We start from the raw sequence: 18,226 nt of genomic DNA, 5'->3' as shown, positions 1-18,226 counted from the left end.
ATGCTCATGATGCAGCACCAGCACATGACCCCAAGTTCTATTGCAGTGGACTCCATCTGGCCCCACACCCAAATTCTGACTCGAAGAGGCTTTCAGACCCAAGGCCCACACATTCAGGTGCTCAGGTGGCTTCTCTCTAGGTTCTCATAGACATCTTGGACTCAGTGTCTCCCAGCTAATAAATCCCATGCCCTCACCCCCAAGCCATGTACCCCCTCTGCCGCCTGCCCACTCCCTTTCCCCATACCGTGGCTACAGGAAGAGCCTTTGGAAGATGCTGCTCTCATTTCCCCCTGGACCCAGGCCTGCAAAGACCTCAGGCTTGGAGGGAGGGTGGCCCGTGTGGCTGCCCATCAGTCTCACTGTGCTCTGTCCTGGGCACATGGGAGCCCCTCCCCTCTCCCTGCACCTGCACCCCCTCTTGAGCTGGCCTCAAGAGCAGCTCATGGCCTTGGTGAGGCACCTGCCTCCAGTACACGGTTGGTGTTTAAGCTCCATGGAGGCCACGCAGTGGGCGCTGAGAGACCCGGTTCTCCCTGTATCAGCCTTGGAGTGGGAACTGTGTAAATAAAATGTGTGATGAGCCCTGCACCCCAGATTCAGGGAAGGGAAGGAAAGGTATGCAGAATTTTAACAAAGAAAGGGTCTGATTGGGGATGGGTAAGGGTCTCATGTTCTCTGGTTAGGAAGGAAGGGCTGCTCCTCTAATAAAAGTGTGGGCTTCTCAGTACCTCACAGGCATGGGAAGAGAAACACAAGTGCACGGTGCAGACGCACTCAGGTGTGTGGTATGGATGCACGTATGTGATACGCTCTGCTGTGGTACGGATGTTCTCGTGTGTGGTATGGATGCACATGTGTGTGATACGCTCCGCTGTGGTACAGATGTTCTCGTGTGTGGTACAGACATGCTCAGGTGTGTGGTATGGATGCACCTGTGTGTGATACGCTCCGCTGTGGTACGGATGTTCTCGTGTGTGGTACAGACGCACTCAGGTGTGTGGTATGGATGCACGTACGTGATAACGCTCCGCTGTGGTACAGATGTTCTTGTGTGGTACAGACATGCTCAGGTGTGTGGTATGGATGCACGTATGTGATACGCTCCGCTGTGGTACGGATGTTCTCGTGTGTGGTACAGACGCACTCAGGTGTGTGGTATGGATGCACGTACGTGATAACGCTCCGCTGTGGTACAGATGTTCTTGTGTGGTACAGACATGCTCAGGTGTGTGGTATGGATGCACGTATGTGATACGCTCCGCTGTGGTACGGATGTTCTCGTGTGTGGTACAGACGCACTCAGGTGTGTGGTATGGATGCACGTACGTGATAACGCTCCGCTGTGGTACAGATGTTCTTGTGTGGTACAGACATGCTCAGGTGTGTGGTATGGATGCACGTATGTGATACGCTCCGCTGTGGTACGGATGTTCTCGTGTGTGGTACAGACGCACTCAGGTGTGTGGTATGGATGCACGTACGTGATAACGCTCCGCTGTGGTACAGATGTTCTTGTGTGGTACAGACATGCTCAGGTGTGTGGTATGGATGCACGTATGTGATACGCTCCGCTGTGGTACGGATGTTCTCGTGTGTGGTACAGACGCACTCAGGTGTGTGGTATGGATGCACGTACGTGATAACGCTCCGCTGTGGTACAGATGTTCTTGTGTGGTACAGACATGCTCAGGTGTGTGGTATGGATGCACGTATGTGATACGCTCCGCTGTGGTACGGATGTTCTCGTGTGTGGTACAGACGCACTCAGGTGTGTGGTATGGATGCACGTACGTGATAACGCTCCGCTGTGGTACAGATGTTCTTGTGTGGTACAGACATGCTCAGGTGTGTGGTATGGATGCACGTATGTGATACGCTCCGCTGTGGTACGGATGTTCTCGTGTGTGGTACAGACGCACTCAGGTGTGTGGTATGGATGCACGTACGTGATAACGCTCCGCTGTGGTACAGATGTTCTTGTGTGGTACAGACATGCTCAGGTGTGTGGTATGGATGCACGTATGTGATACGCTCCGCTGTGGTACGGATGTTCTCGTGTGTGGTACAGACGCACTCAGGTGTGGTACAGGTAACACTCAGATGCAGGGTACAGTTAGGCATAAGTTAGTACAGATGCATAATGTGGCACAGATATTCTCAGGTGTAGTATAAACTGGTTAGAGATACTCATGTCTGTGATACGTGCATGTAGATGTGTAGATGGGTATGGTACGGGAACTCGGGTGTGTGGTATAGGCAAGTATGATACACATTCTCAAGTGTGTAGTACAGATACTCTTAGGTACGTGACGCAGATGCACTCAGGTGTGTGCTTCAGGTACTCAGGTATGATATAAATATATTTTAAAAGGTGTATTTTAGAGAAGGCAGAGGAAAAGAGTCTCAAGCAGACTCCATGCTCAGCACAGACCTGGATGCGGGGCTCAATCCCATGACCCTGAGATCATTACCTGAGCCAAAACCAAGAGTCGGATGCTTAACCAGCTGCGCACCCTGGTGCCCCAAGTGTGTGGTGTAGGTACACTCGGGTGTGGGTATAGACGATAGTCTCAAGTGTGTGGTGTAGATACACTCGGGTGTGGAATACAGACGATAGTCCCAAGTGTGTGGTGTAGATACACTCGGGTGTGGGTACAGACGATAGTCTCAAGTGTGTGGTGTAGATACACTCGGGTGTGGGATACAGATGATAGTCTCAAGTGTGTGGTGTAGATACACTCGGGTGTGGGTACAGACGATAGTCTCACGTGTGTGGTGTAGATACACTCGGGTGTGGGTACACTCAGGTGTGGGTACAGACGATAGTCTCAAGTGTGTGGTGTAGGTACACTCGGGTGTGGGTACAGACGATAGTCTCAAGTGTGTGGTGTAGATACACTCGGGTGTGGGTATAGACGATAGTCCCAAGTGTGTGGTGTAGATACACTCGGGTGTGGGTACAGACGATAGTCTCAAGTGTGTGGTGTAGATACACTCGGGTGTGGGTAGAGACGATAGTCTCAAGTGTGTGGTGTAGATACACTCGGGTGTGGGATACAGATGATAGTCTCAAGTGTGTGGTGTAGATACACTCGGGTGTGGGTACAGACGATAGTCTCACGTGTGTGGTGTAGATACACTCGGGTGTGGGTACACTCAGGTGTGGGTACAGACGATAGTCTCAAGTGTGTGGTGTAGGTACACTCGGGTGTGGGTACAGACGATAGTCTCAAGTGTGTGGTGTAGATACACTCAGGTGTGGGTATAGACGATAGTCTCAAGTGTGTGGTGTAGGTACACTCGGGTGTGGGTACAGACGATAGTCTCAAGTGTGTGGTACACGCGATGTGTGGCAGCAGCCCTCCCAGTGGGAGCCAAGGGTTTGGTCAGTGGAAGCGCAATGAGGAGTGGGCAGTTTGGGAGATGGTGGTCAGTAGGGGACTTGGGCAGCCAGTCAGGGCTATGCTGTCTTGGCGAGGGTGGGTACATGGCTATGCTTCTGGAAGGCCTAAGAGGCAGGTGGGCTTAAGAGGTGGGGGGTCCACTGGGGAGCCCAGGCTACTTGAAGGCCCGGGAGCAAACCTTCCTGAGTCCCAGCGCTGCCCAGGCTGCCTGCGCAGAGCATGCAAAAACATAAGGACGCACTCCCTTGAGCAGGCGGCACCCGCTTGGATGCCTGGTTGGGAGCCCAATGCAGCCCCGAGTGCTCTCATTCAGCCACACGGGGGCAGTGCAGTCACACCATGGAGGGACACCGGCCCTGGGAGCCTCATCTGGAGTGTGACCCCAAGGACACACCAGTATGGAATTAACAGAAGCAAGAGAAACCACAGCAGGTGGGGCTTACAGTCTGAGGGCAGCAACAACTGCCCTGGAAAGTTGCGAGCAAAGACTGATTTGGGCAGCTTTTCATTTGTTACTTTGCCCAAGCTGTGCCCTGGGTCCACTGAGACACAGGTGTTTGGGATGGGGAAGGCTGAGCACCTCTGGGGCAGCTGGACTCAGTGAGGGAGGCCAGGCCAGCTGCCCCAGCAGCCCAGTACCTGATCACTTATTCCCTGTCCCCATGTGCTCTGTTCCTCATCCTTCACCCTTCATCCCCCCGGCCCTCATTCCCTGTTCCCATCCCCGGGCCCCTGGTCACTTGCTCTCACACACTCCCGCTCTTGCCATTTGAATGGTGTGTTAATGACCCAGCTTTTAATTTGACTTACAGGAAGATTGAACCTGGTCAAGACGCCCGGAGTTCTCACCCGGCTTCAGACCTTGGTTTCTTCATGAAGAAAATGATCCCAGAATAGTCATGAAGGCCAGACCTGTGGGCATAGCTGTGGTCACCACTAAAGTCAACTCAGGCAGCTAGGAGGGCCACCTGTCTCAGGCCAGATGAGCCTGGTTGAGGAGGAGAGCGGGTGGGGGTCTGGGGACAGAGATGGAGGCTGTTACCCCTCATGCGGGGAGGGTTGGGGCTGTATGTGGAGCAGAGTCCGATGTGCTCTGCCTGCTGTGTGGCTGAGCCCCATCTCCGTGGGTCCTTCATCGCCTGAACCCCTCAAGTGGAGCGGCTGCCCTGCTCATCCCTCACCGGCACACCACCCATCAGAGGTGGGTCCAGGAGCAGCGTGGCGTCCACAGCACTTGTCCTTAGCATTTCAGTGCACAGTACGTACTCATGGGTGCACATGTGAATAAGCGTGAGTGTGTATGTGATGCCTTGATCGATGTCTGACCTCACGAGGTTAGAGGCTGGGAATCTGGCCCATGTCTGCCTCTGCAGCTGGACCATATATACCTGGTGAATAAGGGGGAAAACTGGGGATTCTTCCCTTTGTGTGTATAGGTGTTAAAATATATATAGCGTAAAATTTACCTTTTTAACTAGTTTTAAGAGTACAGTTCAGTGGCGCTAAGCACGTTCACAGTGCAGCGCAGCCATCACCACCATCCATCGCCAGAAATTTCTCATCCTCCCAGACGGAAGCTCTGTCCCATGAAACACTAACGCCCAGCCCCTGGTGCCCACCATCCTACTTCACCTTTGTGGATTGGCTCCTCGAGGGACCTCGTATCAGTGGGGGTACAGTATCTGTCTTTCTGTGCTTGTTTTCGATGATTCTCTGTTGTAGCAAGTGTCAGGATTTCCTTCCTTTCTCGGCTGAATAATGACTCCAGTGTGTGGATACATCGCATTCTGCTCACCCACTCATCTGCTCGTGGGCACCGGTTTGTCTCCACCTTTTGGTGGTTGAATGATGCTGCTGCGGCCGTGGGTGCACGACTGTCTCTTCAAGCCACTGCTTTCAGTCGTTTGTCCGAAGTCCGCTTGTGTCCCAGAGAGGTGGCCCACGCAGTAGTTCTGTTCAGTTGACGACAGCCACACCTGTCTACACTCCTCCCCACAGTGCACAAGGCCGCTAATTTCTCCACACGCTCGCCAGTAGCTTGGGAATGGTTTTCCTCATGGGTGTGAGGTGGGATCCCATTGTGGTTTTGGCTCGCATTTCCCTGATGACAAGTGGTTGGAGCACCTTTTTGTGTGCTACTGGCCATTCATATGTTGTCTGGAGAGATGTCAATGTCATGAGGCTTTTCCCCTGTGTGTTCTTCTTAGCGTTTTCTCTCTCATTTCAGGTCTTTGATCTGTTTTGAATTTTTGCATATGGTGTTAGGTAAGGGTTCAACGTTATTCTCTCATGTGCACATCCACTTCTGCCACCACCACTGACTGGGAAGACCATCCTTTCCCCACTGAATGGTCTTGGCACCCTTGTCAAACATCATTAGCCATATATAGGAGGGTTAATTTCTGGGCTCTCTGTTCCATTTGTCTGTAGTTCTCTGCTTTACGGGTAAGAAAATGAAGACCGATAGAGGGCCCATAATTTGGCCAAGTTCACATGATAAGTGGTGGTGGTTAGACTTCATTTCGGATGGAGGGCACCCTGGACCTCGCCCTGTTCATGCAGGGATGTGAGGGAGCACAGAGGGCACATGACCTGTCCAGGCTTCCCACCAGATGACACTCCAGGACAGCCAGACTGGGCCTCACCTTGTTGAAAAAAGGATCAAACTAGCTGCTCACAATTCAGAGGGTTTTCAGGTAGCAAAGTTCCTCTTGAAATTGCCTGTAAACAATACAAAGAACCAGAGAGGGAAACAAAGCTTCAGGGTCTTGTGGCCCAGGAGAAGCCTGGCCCCAAGTTCCAGGGAGAAGTGCAGGGTGGTACAGGAGGGCATGGGCAGGAGGACAAGGGAGGGCTGCCTGCGGGGCAGGCTGCTCCACCCCAGGGCGGAAAGAAACCCACCACCCAGAACAGGCCTGTTTAGGGCAGCGCCCACTCTTGGGTGAGGTGCAGCAAAGTTCACCTGACATTTGTAAGATAAGGAACTCAGGAACCAGAAGAAACATCTCAGAACCTGGACGATTTACAGCCAGTATCTCAGAGATGACCAAGGATACTGCATCCATTTAAAAAATACCCAATTCTATGAGAATGCAGAATGAGAGACAATTCTTGGAAATTAAAAATAGAATATCTGGAAGGGAAAAAGGTAAAGAACAGAGAAAACTCTAGGGACGAAAATTTCAAAGCGGGGGGGGGGCATTTTTCAGAACTAAAGGAGGTAGGGCTAGTTTGGAAGGATGCTGCCGATGGACAAGGCTGTGTGAGGACCATCAGAGCCCAGGGACAAGGAGACCCTCACTGTCCCAGAGGAGCTCCTGGACTCAGGGAGGGGCAGCTGTCCAGGAGGAGACTGGCACATGCTCAGCAGACGTGTGGAGGGAAGGTTGTTTCCACCTCGAATTCTGTCACTAGCTGTAATGGTAGATAAAGATTTCACAACATTTTCCTCCTGCATTCCTTTAACTAGGAAACTCAGAGTTATCCTGGAGGATATGTGCCAGGAAACAGCCGAGAAAACCAACAGTAAGGGCTGGGATTCGGGACACAGAACTACAGGAGGATGGGTCCAGGGAAGCCGGGATGAGCGGGCAGTGGCAGGTCTGCCCATGTGGGGTGCAACCTCACCTGTGGAACCCTGTGGAAGGCTCATTTCAGAGCTGCTGAAGGATGTGGAGGACAACAGTAGTTTCAAAGAAAACCAAGCAAATGAGTCATGTTTAGTTGGGGCTGGCGGGGTTGGGGTGGGGTGGGGTGGGGAGAGACTGTAGAAGAAAGGAAATAAATTACAGTAAATATGTCAGGAAATAAACTGTGGCTCTCTTGGCTCTCTTCTTCCCCCCTCCCTTTTCTGCCCCCATATAGTGGGTCAGCTACGGGGCTGTAGCCAGGTACAAGGCTGATGACAGTTCCTGGTCACTGGCAGAGCCTGGGTGGTCTTTGCTGTGCGCTCTTCATAAGCATGGACTGCTTGGGAGGTGGGTCGCTTAGGCCATCAAGGGCAGTTTCAGGGAAGGAGGGGAAGCTGGACCTTGGTTTTCTTCCGCACCAGGGACCATGCGGCAACACCTGTGATGAAGTGTCTCACTCCTGCCAGTCCTGGTGGGTGGGTGTGACAGGTGCCTGAACGGTGAGGGGGTCCCTGGGATGTGGCGGTGCTGTCCTCCCATGCAGGGGGAGTGCCAGTTTCTACTACAGAGCTCCAGACCTGGGGTGGGGGGACCCACCAGGTGTCCCGTCCACATTCCTGGGTCCTAGGGTCCCCCCACCTTACCTCTGCAAGATGTGTCCCCCCCCCCTTCCTGGAAATCATACACGTGCTTATTTTATTTAACAACAACCAAAAGAATTACCAAAAAAAGTACAAAAGTACTACATGCTTTTTGCAAAAATGTGCAGGAATTGTAGAAATTTTAAATGTTAATTGAAGGGGCACCTGGGTGGCTCGGTCTGTTAAGTGTCTGCCTTTGGTTCAGGTCATGATCTCAGGGTCCTGGGATGGAGCCCCTTGTCGGGCTCCCTCCTCAGTGGGGCATCTGCTTGTCCCTCCCCCCTGTCTCTCTCCCACCCACCCCCCCGCTCATGCTTGCTCGCTCTCTCTCAAATAAGTAAATAAAATCTTTTTTAAAAATAAAAAACCAAGAAATTGAAGTTCATCTATAACCTCAGTTATTCACCCAACCCTTTTCTGTGCATAATGCACATTACAAAAGTTGGATCGAGATGCAAGCGCTGATGCTACTTAAAACATACAATATATTGCAATGTAGCTGCGAGTTGCTCCATTTAGAGGGTACTATGAAACCATTCACTCCGCCAACATTTTTGAACCCCTGCTCTGCGGTGGGCACTGTGTTTTTCCTGATAGAGGTGAACAGACCTGGGGAGTTTTTACCTGTTACCCTGCTGTAAGTTCAGGTGCAGTGTGCACCAGGAAAGACAGATCCGGGAGAGGTGATGGACAGCGGTGGCCTTGGTTTGGGGTGGGTCTCCTCTCTGAGAACACCAGAACAGGTTGCTCCCCTGTGAGTATCCGGAGAAGAGCATTTCCCAGCGGCAAGGGAAGAGGATGGCGAGTGCAAAGGTCCTGAGGCACACAGTCTTGCGCATTCAGGGCCCATCAGTGAGTCCAGGAAGGGAAGGAAATTGGGGGCTTCTGGGGAGACAGGATTTTGCTCAGAGCCTGGTGGGGGCCTGGAGCAATACCCTTGGCTGCGATTGTGGGGGCGGGCGCGGGAGCCCCTCCAGGACCAGCTGCAGGATGCGCGATGGGGCTTGGATGAGGGGCTGATCCTGGAGACCACCCAGGGCCTGGGCATGGGATGGACGTGGGATGGGGGACGGGCGACCCCATGGAGGCCCCACTGAGGACTGAGTGAGGACTGTGACGCTGGAGCTGGCCAGGGTCGCTGGGGGCCCTCAGGCGTTGGGCGGAGACCTCAGGTTGTGAGGCCAGGCTCACTGGGCGTCGGGGTGGTTCAAAGTCAGGACGCGTGATGGAGCAGGCGAGCGGCCCAAAGACCCTCAGCGTGTTAGAGGAGGAGCGGCCGCCAGAGGTGCAGGGAGGGGAAGGGGAGGGAAGACCGCGCCTCAGGCACGAGCCGGCGGAGCAGGGCGTCTGCGGCCCCGCGCACGGCCCTGAGGGGTCCGGGGCTGGGCCGGTCCGGGAAGCTCAGGGTCCAAGCGTTACACTAGTATTTTAGAGTCCGTAAAACCTTTGCTCCTTTTGATTCCCGCAACAGCCCCACTGAAGCAGGCAGGGGCGGGAGACTCTAGCCTTACATCACCTGTTGGATCGGACCGCCGGGACCCCGCGCGACGGGAGCCTGGGCCGCGTTTCTCTGCACCGCGGGCAGGTGCGCGCTCGGCCGCCCCCGGCGCGGGTGGGTGCGGCGCGTGCCTGGGGGCGAGGAAGAGACGGCCTGGGTTCCTGCCCGGAGCACGGGGGCCTCGAGGGCCATAAGGCACCCCGGACCCGACAGACTCTCGGCGAGACCTCGGGGACGCGACGNCAGCTCCCGGCCCGCCGGCTCCTCCCGCGGGTGCGCCTGAGCCTCCGCGCCCCGCCGCCCCGGGTAAGTGCCCCGGGCGCGCTCCGCCGGCCCCCGCTCCGCCTCCGAGACCCTTGTGCGGAGCCGCCCTCCCACCCATCCTCACGCGGGGCCCTGGGGTCCGACGGGCGGACTTTCGAGGGAAGCCGGTCCACTTCCACTGCTCACGGCCCCTCCGTGTTTCCTTCCGCACGAGCTTCTGCCCGTGACCGACCGCGCTGGGGCAGTTGGGCCCAATGGGCTCTGGGTCGTTTCTTTCCGAAGCTTCTGGGGCAGATGCTGGCTAGGGCTTCGCACTGGCCCCCCGAGCCGTCCCAGGGCAGCCGGTGGAGGAGTGCCAGCGCTGGGGGCCCCGGAGCTGGGGCGGCACGCCCGGCGCCCTCCTTCCGGGCAGGGAGCACCCGGCTGGGTTCTCACACTTGGGAAGAGCGGAAGGGCCTGTGTTCCAGGAATTCGCTCGGTTTCACTTAGCGGCACCAAGAAAGTTTTTTTCCCCCTCAAAAGTCTTAATTCCGGTGGCCCCACAGACCGTCAGTGACCCTAGTGTCCCACTGTGACTCCCGTTGGGGAAGGGGCCACTCACGGGGGCAGGTGACTGGTCAGGGTCAGAGGTCGAAGGCCTTGGGCAGCTCTTTCCTTGAGTCCTTCCTCCTGTCTCTTTCCAGGGGTTGGTGCTTTGGAAGTGCCCACTGGGCCTTCAGCTTTGGCTGCCCCAGCATCATCGTGGCATTGTTGGGGGGAGGGTAGCCCCTATGACTTAAATGTGGCCTCTGTTTGACCAACCACAGCGGGTCCTTGAGGGGCACAGCGCCTGAGTGTGTGCCTGGCACATCTGTCCCCAAGCCTTGGGTCCTTGAAAGTTGTATACCTGAATTTCTGGCCTGGTCAGCAGCTGACTCACCAAGGGCACTCTCCAGACGGCCTCTGGTAGAGGTGGGCCCTTAAGCCTGGACAGCCTCCCCCTGATGTCTGCCATTAGGGATCATGCCCGGCTCCTACAGGCCTCTGGGAGGGAGCCCCATGTGGTGGCGGTCCAGACGGCCTCTGGTAGAGGTGGGCCCTTAAGCCTGGACAGCCTCCCCTCAATGTCCGCCATTAGGGATCATGCCCAGCTCCTACAGGCCCCTGGGAGGGAGCCCCATGTGGTGGCGGTCCTAGCACCAGCCATTAGGAGGAAACCCTGTGGTGATGTGCAGGCTGTAACCCTGGCCCCTGGTGGTGAGTGGCTAGCAGGCAGGGCGGCCCCAGCAGGGGAAGCTGCGTCATGCTGCAGCCCTCCAGCAGCCCGCGGCTGGCATTCACTTTGTTTATGGGTTAGGACTTTGAGGCAGTAACTGCTGGAGTTTGGACTCAGACTCCCGGTGTGGTCCTACAGCAGTGCGTGGCCGTGAGAAGATGCTCCACGCCCAGTGTGGAGCCCCACGGGGGGCTTACACTCAGGACCTTGAGATCAGGACCTGAGCTGAGATCAAGAGTCAGACACTCAACCAACTGAGCCACTCAGGTGCCCCAGAGAAAGATTCTTACACAAAAGCTCATGTTTCTCTGAGAAACCCAGTCAACTTAGAGCCTCGCAGGGATGAGAGGCCCACAAACCACCCTTATGGGCCCCGCTCACACCTGCGTATTCCCCTCCGGTGCCCAGGCCCCTGTCTGCCTCCCAGCCCAGCACTGCCCATGGTTGCAGGAGACACCCTGGCCCAGGCCAGCCACAGGCCACAGGAGCCCCGTGGGGAGGGGCTCCTGCCCCCACTTTCCCACAAGTCATCTGCCGCCTGCATCTGAGGCAAAGACCTGTGTCCGGCCTCAGACGGGCATTTCTTCAAGGAGTTCGGTCTAATTCAGTGGAGGCTTCACCTTTTTGAGGAGAATGAACAGGCATTTAGGAAAATGGAGCAACGTACTGCCGTAATACCCACCTATATAGAGGGTTCCCAGGGCAGAAACGTCAGCACAGATGGAGCCCCGCACTGTGGTTTTTCAGCGAGGTCTGTGGTGGTGTGCATATGGGCCAGTGCGGGTACCTGGAGAGTATTTATCTGCCCTTGGTACTTTTTACCGTAACCTGTGTTTTTTGGGCTGTTCTGAGCACTGAGATGGAGACCCCAAGGGAGAACATGGCTCTGTGGGGCAGGCAGACAGTGTGCAAGGCTGGGGAGTGGGCACACCTTGGAGCCTAGGTCCTGTCCCGGCTCCTGCTTGGAGGAAGAGAGCTTTGGGTGAAGGGTAGTGAGGCGGTCACCGCCACCCTGTACAGGAGTGTCCCTGGCCCCCTCCTCATCTTCTCTGTCCTCTCCCCCCACCCTATACCATCCCTGCTCCAGACTCAGGCTCATTTGGGGAATGGTGGTACTGGGGACGGGATCTCCTTCACCTTTGACCTCATGGGTGACCGTAGGTTGCTGAGTGCCTGTCCCCTCACGGGGTGCAGGGAAACTTCCCTGGCCTAGGCTGGGGCCAGCCCTGGGACGGCTTTGCACACGGGCCTCCAGCCACTGAGGGTCCGATGTGGCTTCCCAGAGAAGTGCAGCCGTGGCGGCTGTAGCACAGGACGAGGCCGAGGGGGCCTATGCGTCCTCCGTCGACTCCTGCTCCAGCCTGCAGCCACGCTCCGGAACTCTCCTGTTCTTGACTCCTGGGTGCATGCCCGAGAGAACTGAAAACATACATTCAGGCAGGATCGTAGCATCGCTACTCACGCCATCCCCGTCAGCTCTGAACCCGCCTCTACCCCCAGGGCCCCGCAGCTGCGCCCACTGTCTGCTCCGTCTGTGCAGAATGCCCTCAGCATTTTCAGTCTGCTCCATCCACTTCTCCCATACTATTCTCTGTCTTTCTCGCCGCTCCAGAAACTTCACCTGTATTTATACATAAATTCGTGTTCTGTGCTTTTCATTGAGATAAAATTCACATAAGCTAAAATTAACCATTTAAACATGCACCATTCGGTACATTTATTTAGTGTATCACCAAAGTTGGGCACCTTCCACCTCTGCCTAGTTCCAAAACATTTTCTTCCCCCCAGACAGAAACTCTCCGTCCACGGAACAGTCATTCCCCGTTCCTTCCTTCCCGGCCCTGGCAACCACTGCTCTACTCTCTGTCTATGCACTTGGCTATTCTGGTCATTTCATAGGTTTGGAGCCAACACAGGAGCTTTGGGTCTGCCTCCTCGCATACAGCACGCCTTTGCATACAGGCTCCTTCGTGCGGCAGCGTGCATCAGAGCCCGGTCCTTCTCATGGCTGAGAAATACTCCGCTGTGGGCACAGACCGCACTTTATTTACCCGTTCACCAGTCGACGGGCTTTGGCGTTGTTTCCGCTTTGTGGCTGTTGTGAGTAGTGATGCTATGCGTGTTTGGTGCCCGATTCTGTCTGAATATATGTTTTCGGTTCTCTTGGGCATACACCCAGGAGTGGAATTGCTGGGTGCCCCTGTGTCTAACTCTGAGGATCTGCCATGTTGTCCCCACGGCAGCTGCACCATTTTCCATCTGCACCAGCACCGCAGGTCCCAGCTTCACACCCTCACCCACATTTGTCATTTTCCCTTTATTTTGTTGATAGCTGTCCTGGTGGGTGTGAAATGCTATCTCGTTGTGGGTTTGATTACATTTCCCTAGTGATTAATGACGTGAAGCATCTTTCCATGTGTCTGTTGACCATTCATATTTTCTTTGGAGAAATATCTGTTCAAGTCCTTTGCCCATTTTTACTTGGGCTGTTTGTCTTGTTGTTGAGTTCTAAGAGTTTTTATATGTCCTGAATAGTACACTTATCAGATGTGTAATTTGCAGATGTTTTCTCCTGTTCGGTGACTTGATGGTGTCCTCTGAAGCACAGGTTTTTAAATACGATGGAGTCTGATTTGTTTATTTTTATTTTCTTATTTGTGTCTTTGGTGACATATCTAAGAATCTTTTGCCAAATTTAAGGTCACGAAGATATAGCCCCATGTTTTCCTTGAGAATTTTATAATTTTACATCTTACACTTAGGTCTTTAACTAATTTTGGTTATTTTTTTCATACGTTGTGAGGCAGGGAGCAGCCTCATTCTCTAGCATGTGGACATCCAGTGTGCCTGCTTGATGAGGACATTGCCTCTTTTTAATGTTTTTTTTTAACTTGTTATTATGGAAAATTTCAAATCTTTAACAAAAGTGAAGAGAATTTTATAATGAGCCCAACTTATTCATCAACCAGCATAGATGGGCAGCTATTAATATCAAATGATCCTGTTTCATTTAGACTGCACTCTGCTCCCCAGATTACATAGGAGCAAATCCCTGGTGTGTCATTTTTTTAGTACATAACTCTGAAATATGTGGACTTAAAAAAAATCAGCTTTTTGTATTTTTAGCTTAATTTTCTGTTTGAATTGAGAGACTTTTATAAGGAAGTATTAACTATAACAGTGGATTGACCTTAAAGGTGAAAAGAGGACTCTGAAGGGTACTCCGGGGCTGGTGGAACATGCCGGAAGCGTGCACTTAGAAATGGGGATCCCTCCCCAAAGCTGGGGTTCAGGCCTCTTTGGAGAGGGTATGGTTCTGTCCCCTGGATGGTGGAGAAGGTCAGTGAATTCTCGGCCTCTGGTGGTGGGGAGCAGGAACAAAGAAAAATCTGAACCCTGCGATCAGAAGCTTCTTACTCCTGTGAAGTTCCTCCCGGGCCCTCTGGTGGCAGGTGCCACACTGTGTACTATGAGGAAGAAAGGCTCGCGTTCATGCAGAGGAGGCAAGGAGAGGTGGATTTGGATCCTGGAGGCAATAAGTGGATACTTGGCACAACTTTTGAGTACCATTACTCCACTTAGTGAATGTGTAGGAACCTTCCACTTGGCCCTGATGTCTCCTGCTCCTGGCCTACGTGCTATAGTTGCCATACCCCTGACCTCCACATATGTTACAAACCCCACGATACATGGTTATCATTGTTGTTTAAACAACTATCTTTTAAAGACATTTAAACAGTAAGAGCAGACCTTGGGTTTGTACTGTCTCCTGAGCCTCCTGTCCCATTTTGTGGACCCATGTTACCATCTGGTATCATTTTCCTTTGGCCTGAAGACACACACCCTTTCACATTTCTTACACTGTGGGTCAGCTGGTGAGCAAGTTCAGCTTTTGTGTGTCTGAAAAAGTCTCCAGCCTTCAGTTTCGAAAGCTATGTTCACAGGGTGTGGGATATTTAAGTCATAGCCCCGCTGTCCCTGTACGTCTCTGACGAGGTGGCTTGCTGTCATACTTACCTTTGTTTCTCTGCACCCAATGGCTGTTTTCTCTGGTGGCTTTTAGGATTGTTCTATATATCCCTGGCTATAAGCAATTTGATTACAATTGGCCTTGCTGTAATTTAATGTTTCTGTGCTTGGAGTTTATTGATCTTTTTTTTAAAAATTCATTTGGCTTTCTATTTATTTTTGCTTTTTTTAAAATTTTTTTTATTATATTATGTTAGTCACCGTACAGTACATCCCTGGTTTCTGATGTAAAGTTCAATGATTCATTAGTTGCGTATAACACCCAGGTGCACCATGCAATACGTGCCCNATGAGAGAAATCATATGATAATTGTCTTTCTCTGCTTGACTTATTTCGCTTAGCATTATCTCCTCCAGTCCTGTCCATGTTGCTGCAACTGTTGGGTAATCGTTATTTCTGATGGCTGAGTAATATTCCATTGTCTATATGAACCCCATCTTCTTAATCCAGTCATCTGTTGAAGGGCATCTCGGCTCCTGCCACAATTTAGCTATTGTATTGATCTTCTTAAATCTGTAAGTTTACAGTTTTCATGTTTGGACACATTTCTACTATTTATTAATTGTTTTTTCTGTCACCTCCTATTCTTTGGAGCCCCAGTTATACACATAGTAAACGTCTTGAAATACTTCACTATTTCATTTTTATTTTGGTGATATTGTAAATGGTACTGCTTTTTAAAAATCTGTGTTCTGATTGTTCATGGCTAGTCTACAGAAACACACTTGACTTTTGTATATTGTCCTTTTACCCTTTGACCTTGCTGAACTCAATTATTATAAGAGATTTCTCTTAGTAAACTTTCTGGAATTTTCTGTATGTACAATCATGTTGTCTGTCTCTTCCTTCCCCAACGTTATGGCATTGCTTTTCCGCATCTTATTGCCCTGACAAGGGCACACACGGGGTGCTGAGTGGGAAGGGGGATGAGGTGCCTGTGATCTCAGGGGAGGAGCTCGGTCTTTACTATAAGGTGTGACGTAGCGTAGGCATTTCTGCAGATGCCCTTTATCATGGTAATTAAGCTCCCGTCAAATACTTCTTTGCGTGTAGGCGTTGGTCATATGTATTCTTTCGTTAGTTTATTAATATAGTGAAGGGCAATGACCAAGTTTTGGACGTTGAAGCAGCCTTGAATTCTTGGGTAACCCTCACCCGCGGGGGTGCTCGCCCTGTCCGCGTTGCTGGATTCACTTGCTAATATCTGATCGAGGACGTTTGTGTCTTTGTCACGGTGGATATCGGTCGGTGGTTTTCTTGAAATGTTTGGTTTTTGTATCAGGGTGCTGCTGAACTTATAAATGAGTTGTCAATTATCAATTTTATTTTCAATTTTCTTCCAGAAATTGCAGAGAATCAGTATTATTATGTTTTTCTTAAAATGGTAGAATTTACCAGTGAAACCATCTGGGCCTAGGTGTTTTTTGTTTTGTTTTGTTTTTTATTGTCGAAATAGATATAGGACCAAACAGTTGTTTTCTTGAGTGAATTTGGTAGTTTGTGTCTTTTAAGGAACTAGTCCATTTCATCTAAATTATTGGATTTGTGGGGACAGTATTTGTTTCAGGGTGCTTGGGTTACCACAACAAAAGACCATACTGGGGTTTTTAAACAGCACACGTTTATCTGTCATGGTTCTGGAGGCGGGAAGTCCAAGATACAGGTGTCTGCTTGGCTTTGTAAGCTCCTCAGGACCTTCCCAGGTGTGATCTGAAACTGGCCCCTTTTTGTGGAGGGCAGGGGGAGACCAAGAAAGAGGTGGTCACTCCAGGTTGGTAGGTGACAGTTTTAATAAGCAAGAGAAATTACGTACAAAGGCTTGTCTTAGGTGGTGGAAAGATGAGTGGATCCAGTACCCTCTGGCCATCTCTTAGAAGTCTATAAAGAGGCCTCAACGAGGCTCAGTCACATATATCATGCATGTGTCAAGACTGTGTCCTTGGAGCATCCACTGGAAGCGGGAAAGGCAAGTGGAGCCCACATCCAAGGAGAGGGGAAGGGGTGAAGAACTTCTGAGTACCTGGGTCCAGCTCACAGGTCAACTGGTGGTCATGTCTTCTCGATGCCCACTTTTATTTATTTATTATTTATTTATTTATTTTTAAATCTTTAAGATTTTATTTATTTTTTAATTGTCAGAGAGAGAGAGAGCAAGCACAAGCAGGGGGAGGCGCAGGCAGAGGGAGAAGCAGGCTCCCCGCTGAGCAAGGTGCCCGATTCGGAACTCGATCCCAGGACCCTGGGATCATGATCTGAGCAAAGGCAGATGCTTAACCGACTGAGCCACCCTAGGGCTCCACTTTTGTGACCTCATTTAACCTTAATAACTTCCTTAAAGGCCCCAACTCCAATGGAGGATTAGGGCTTCAACATATGGATTTTGGGGGGACACAGGTAAGTTGATAGTTCTATGCTCTTATTTTCTTTCTAATGTCTGTGGGATCTGTAGTGATGACCCCCTTCCATTCCTGATATTGGTCATTTGTGTCTTCTCGATTTCTTGATCAGTCTGGCTAGAGGTTTATCAATTTTGTTGATCTTTATGTAGAACCAACTTTTGGTTCATCGATTTTTCTCTATTTTTCTGTTTTAAGTTTCACTGATTTTTCTTCTTTATTATTTCCATCTTCTGCTTGATTTGGATTTATTTTTTCTTTTTCTAGTTACTTAGAGTGTAAGTTTAGCTTATTTGAGATCTTTTACTTTTTTTCTAATATAAATGCTTAATAATATCAGTTTCCATCAAAGTATTGCTCAGCTGTGTCCCACAAAATCTGATATGTTGTGTTTTCACTTTCTTTCAGTTTAAAGTACTTTCATTTCTTTGAGACTTTCTCTTTGACACATGGATATTTAGAAGTGGGTTGCCTTCCAAATACCTGGGCATTTTCCATATATCTTTCTAGTTTAATCCCATCATTGTCACAAAAGACACTTTGTATGATTTCTATTCTTTTAAATTTGTTGAGGATTGTTCGAAGTCCCAGAGTTTGGTCTATCTTGATGAATGTTCCACGTGCAAAGAATGCATGTTCTGCTGTTGTTGAGTGGAGTGCTCTATAAATGTCGATCAGTTCAAGTCTGTTATTGTTTGGATATTCTAAATCCTTCCTGATTTTTGGTTTACTTGTTCTGTTGATTCCTGAGAAAGGAATGTTGTTGTCCCTGATTATGCTCCTTTTTCTTCAGTCTGCTTTGTCTGATACTCACATAAGTACCCCGGCTTCTTTCGATCACTGTTTGCACGGCGTACGTTTTCCTATCCACTCACTTTACCTACTATGTCTTCATATTCAAAGTGTGTTTGTTATATTTAAAGCACTTTTATGACACATTTCCGATATTCTCATGGCACTTCACACACAGGGTGGACGTTGTGTGTTGGTTCCACCTCTTCTTGAGGCCAGGTGAGGGCTCCTAACCTCCACTCCAAGTCTGTTGGCCCAGTGCCTGGCCATGAGTGGTCACTACTTGGTCTGCAGGATGTTTGTGGGGGCTCATA

The 18,226-nt window shown here is 51.1% G+C and overlaps 1 protein-coding gene across 1 annotated transcript in view; it reads left to right on the top strand.

Moving 5' to 3' along the window:
• Positions 1 to 9,429: 9,429 nt before the first annotated feature.
• Positions 9,430 to 18,226, top strand: part of AHRR (aryl-hydrocarbon receptor repressor) — a 79,872-nt gene continuing 71,075 nt past the window's right edge. Inside the window, exon 1 of the mRNA XM_034657123.1 lies at positions 9,430 to 9,481. The gene's annotated coding sequence lies outside the window, so the exon portion shown is untranslated. The remainder of the gene's footprint in view (positions 9,482 to 18,226) is intronic.

The sequence above is a fragment of the Ailuropoda melanoleuca genome, chromosome 3 (assembly GCF_002007445.2).
Source record: "Ailuropoda melanoleuca isolate Jingjing chromosome 3, ASM200744v2, whole genome shotgun sequence".
Lineage (NCBI taxonomy): Eukaryota > Metazoa > Chordata > Mammalia > Carnivora > Ursidae > Ailuropoda > Ailuropoda melanoleuca.
Note: the sequence above shows the minus strand (reverse complement) of the source record. Positions and strands in the feature narration are given on the sequence as shown.